The 4,820-nt window shown below is 46.3% G+C and overlaps 1 pseudogene; it reads right to left on the bottom strand.

Annotated features, from left to right (window-relative positions):
• Positions 1-2,125: 2,125 nt before the first annotated feature.
• LOC120853753 lies at positions 2,126-3,882 on the bottom strand (annotated as a pseudogene).
• Positions 3,883-4,820: the final 938 nt, after the last annotated feature.

A 4,820-nucleotide genomic window follows, 5' to 3' on the forward strand; every position in this document is an offset into this window, starting at 1 on the left:
GCCTCTTGAGGAAAGTGAAAGAGGAGAGTGAAAAAGTTGGCTTAAAGCTTAACATTCAGAAAACTAAGATCGTGGCATCTGGTCCCATCACTTCATGGAAATAGATGGGGAAACAGTGGCTGACTATTTTTCTGGACTCCAACAAAATCACTGCAGATGGTGACTGCAGCCATGAAATTAAAAGATGCTTACTCCTTGGAAGGAAAGTTATGACCATCCTAGACAGCATATTAAAAAGCAGAGACATCACTTTGTCAACAAAGGTCCGTCTAGTCAAGGCTATGGTTTTTCCAGTGGTCATGTATGGATGTGAGAGTTGGACTATAAAGAGAGCTGAGTGCTGAAGAACTGATGCTTTTGAACTGTGGTGTTGGAGAAGACTCTTGAGAGTCTCTTGGACTGCAAGGAGATCCAACCAGTCCACCCTAAAGGAGATCAGTCCTGGGTGTTCATTGGAAGAACTGATGTTGAAGCTGAAACTCCAATGCTTTGACCACTTGATGCGAAGAGCTGACTCATTGGAAAAGACCCTGATGCTGGGAAAGATTGAGGGCAGGAGGAGAAGGGGACAACAGAGGATGAGATGGTTGGATGACATCACCAATTCAATGGACGTGGGTTTGGGTGGACTCTGGGAGTTGGTGATGGACAGGGAGGCCTGGTATGCTGCAGTTCATGGGGTCGCAAAGAGTCGGACATGACTGAGTGACTGAACTGAACTGAACTGAACTGAACCTGAAAATCTGAACCCAGAACAACCAATGTCAAGGCATATACTATAATAAATTACTGAAAAAAGTCTCTAGGCATCTAGGCAAAAAGCTGGTTTCTTCAAAGAAAATAAGTTAAAAATCATCAGTCTCTTTGAAAGCCACACTTTATGACTCATATCTGTGCAGATAAAAAAGGAGGAAAACATTTAAGATAAACAAAATAGAAATTTCAAGTGAAGGATTTTTATAGCCAGCAAAACTAAATTTCAAGTGTAAAGGACACAAATCAACTTTATTAGTAATAAGCAAGAAGTCAGGGAATATTATTTGCATGAGCACTTCCTAAGGAATATTATCTGGAGCTTAATTTGTGCTTCAATAAGAATAGTAATTAGAATACAGTGAACCATATCAAATATGTTTAAGGACATAAAGTCACAATAATATGTTTTTAAAAACTAACCACATTTTGAGGTAAAGGATAGAAAATTTCTTATTTTGAGAACTGGTAAACAAAGGCAAAAATCAAACATTTGTCCAAACTTTTGAAAAGAAATGAATCACTAAGTAACCATATAAAGGTAAATATCTCTTTACAAAAACATTTCAACAAATAAATTAAAAAGAAGTAATAGAATTACAATAGCACTATTTTGCAATCACAAATTAATATCCTCGGCAATGAGCACCAACAGCTGCAAGCAACACACACACAGAAATAAAGGGACAGTCAGACATTACAAGCCTCTGATGAAAGCATGCAACATCTCCAGTTTGCCAAGGACATTAAAGCTAAATCTGATCAAGCCTCTAGATACAACTGCCAGTGTGCAGGAAGTATATAAGATAGAGGAGCATGCCCAATTGTATCAAAAGTATGGAATCAGCAAATTTCAGGTTTGGAGGATCTCTATGAGTCATGGGAATATTATTTTCCATGGGTCATGGGTTTTCAAAGGATAAATTGTAAGAGAAATGAAGTGATAGAGAACCTGTTAATTAAAAGAAGCCAATTTTAAGGACTTCCCTGGCAGCTGGGTGGTTAAGACTCCACACTTACACTGCATGAAATGTGAGTTTGATCCCGGGTCAGGGAACTAAGATTCCACATGCCACACTGCACAACCGAAAAAAAAAAAAAAAGATGAAAAGGAGTTGATTTTACTATCCTGGTTTTACTATCCAGAGCACTCTCCTTCCAAGGTTCATTCTAGAGGATCCTGTTCAGTGGAGGGGAACTATCAGTTACGGATCACAATTTTGATTCCTTCACATTTACCTACAAATTCCCCTTTAGTCCTTACAACAAAAGGACTAAAATATATATATTTTTTTGAGGAAGCAGAGGCATTTATTCCCTCCTGCCTCCCCCGTGGGAAGCCAGGGTCCACCAGGCGAGCACTCCTGGGTGCTCAATGTCTGCCAATATCTGCCTGCAAGTCTTGGCAGTAGCTCCAGGGTAGCCTGTAGTAGACTCGGGTCTTCTCCACGGCCCTGGCTGCCAGCAGCACTGCCCACATAGACGCATAGTGGCCTTGGCCAGGGCTGTGTTCCACTGTGACCGTGGCCCGGGAGAAGGCTGCCAGCAGCCAGACCATGACTCCAGCGGGACTCTGGCCCAGAGGCCCAGCCTGCAGCTGGAAGGACGCGGGTTGCCAGAGGCCCTGGCACAGCCCCAGTGTATCTGTGAGCAGCTGCTCTCCGTAGCCACTGCCCAGCACTTCCTCGGGCCAGCCTGGTGCCACTGTCACATGGGGGAACACCTCGGCCACAGCTGTAAACAACTCCCTGCCAGTCACGGAGCCAGGGACCATAAAACTCCTGTGGGAGACTGTGGCCCCAACTCCCACAGGCCTAGACAGGTGGCCAAGGGCGCACAGCGTGGCCAGCGTGGCCAGGGATGGCTGCAGGGTGGTGGGCTCTGTTACGTGCAAACGCGGGCCCCAGCGTCCAGGGCGTATGGCCAGCTGCTGCAGGCAGGACTCAAGCATCAGGGCATGGCCATCTGGGGCGTGGACGATGGGCACGGGATCCCCAGCCGCAGGCTCCTGAAGGCCCACGTCCAGCAGGATCATGCCTTCTCAGTCTGGGAGCCACACTGTTGCTGTGCTTCCATTGCCCTGGATGTCAGGAACCAGTCACTCCACTCTCAGACCCTCATCTCCAGGGTTTTGGAGAGCAGGGATCAGGCTGCCCCTGGTGTAGTACCTTTGCTTCCGTGAGGTATGGCAAGCTGCTTGAATTGATACAGGAGAGGCTCAAAGAAGTCACAGCAGACTTGGTGGGTGGCGGTGTTGTCCTGGATCCACTGTCGCGGGATCTGAGGCGGACTGCCGCATTGTCAGGCTGTACCTGTCAGATTGGCCCAGCAGCCAGCTGAAGTGGGGCCGGGTGGCCCTGGCCATGACAAGCCACACGGACAAGGTCACCTTCCGTGGCGCTGCTCCCACCAGCTCCTGCATCTTCTCCACCGTGGTCTGGGTGTATGTCCCATTTGGGAACAAGGGCAGGTAGATGGTAGTCCAGCCTGGAGACAGGGTTGTCTCAAGATACTTGCCCTGGACCAAGGCCAGGAACTGTGTGGCCTCTATTGGTCTCAATTGACCTCTATTGGTTTGACCATGTTGGGACCCCTCAGGATGTTGGCATTGATCCACACAGGCCTTCAAACTTTCCCCTCCTCTGTCAGCCGCCGCAGGAGGTCCAGGGCGGGGCCCAGAGCCTTGATGCTCTCGAAGTCTAGTTTGATGCCCTTCTCGGAAGAGGCCAGCACAGCCTCCAGCCGCTGCTCTCAGGTGTTGTCACTGTAGATGGCTGGGGGGTGCACCGTGATGGGGACCCCTGTCTCGTCGACTGTGTCACACCCTTCTGTTGTGACATCTGATTCCAGAATCATGACGCTGCTGCTGAGGGCAGCCTTCATCTGCTCTTTGCTGTTGGCAGCGTGGTACCAGGTGACCAGCAGGCCGTCCCTTTGGCTGATCTGACCCAGACTTAGCAGGCAGCCCAGCATGTCTGCGTCAGAGCAGCAGATCCCATCCTGTTCATAGCCTGGCGGGACGGTGCGCTTCTGCAGTGAGAAGCCCAGGATCATTGCAATAGCAAACACTAGAACCGTACTGACACTGCTAACAATGGCCCACCTCCAGCACCCCTTCTTGTTGGCCATGGTGACACTCTGAGGGGAATACCCCTCAAAGGGCAGAGTCTCCTGAGGCTCTGAGAGCTGGGATCCAGAGCAACTAAAATACATTTTAACCCCATTTCATAGATAGTGATATGCAAGATAAGAGAGACTAACCAAACTGTAAAATCTCTTAAGTAGAAGGGCAAAAATGTGTAATGAGCTTTCACCTGAAAACCATTTATCTTATCTTTTGCATCAACATAGGCTTCCCAGGTGGTTCGAGTGGTAAAGAATCTGCCTCACACTGCAGGAGATGCAGGTTCCATCCCCGAGTCAAGAAGATCCCCTGGAGGAGGAAATGGCCACCCACTCCAGTATTCTTGCCTGGGAAATTCCATGGACAGAGGAGATTGGTGGGCTACAGTCCATGCAGTGGCAAACAAGTCAGACATGACTTAGCAACTAAACAACAACAACAGTGCTAATAAAAAAAGAAAAGAAAAGAATTCCATTGGCAATAATATCAAGAAGATTAAATGCTTAGGACTAGATTTAACAAAAAAGCATAAGACCCATATACTATATTTAAGTCAAATCATTATGTTGGACATCTTAAACTTACACAATGCTGCATATCACTTATATCTCAGTGAAGCTGGAAGAAAAAACTATAAAATATTGCTAAGAGAAATTAAAGAAGATTAAAATAAGAGGAGAGACATTTCATACTCATGGATTAGAAGACTTACTCTTCTTAAATGGCAGTTCTTCCCCAAATTGATCAATAGATTCAGTGCAAGCGAACCAAAATCCCAGCCACCTTTTTGCAGAAATTGACAATCTGATCCTAAAACTCATTTAAAAATTCAAAAGACCCAGAACAGAATTGCTTCAAACAATTTTGAAAAAAAAAAAAAAAAAGTTGGACTTACAGTTATCAATTTCAAAATAAATTCTAAATCTACAGAAATTAAGACAGT

Source organism: Oryx dammah, unplaced genomic scaffold (genome assembly GCF_014754425.2).
Source record: "Oryx dammah isolate SB20612 unplaced genomic scaffold, SCBI_Odam_1.1 HiC_scaffold_26, whole genome shotgun sequence".
Taxonomy (NCBI): Eukaryota; Metazoa; Chordata; class Mammalia; order Artiodactyla; family Bovidae; genus Oryx; species Oryx dammah.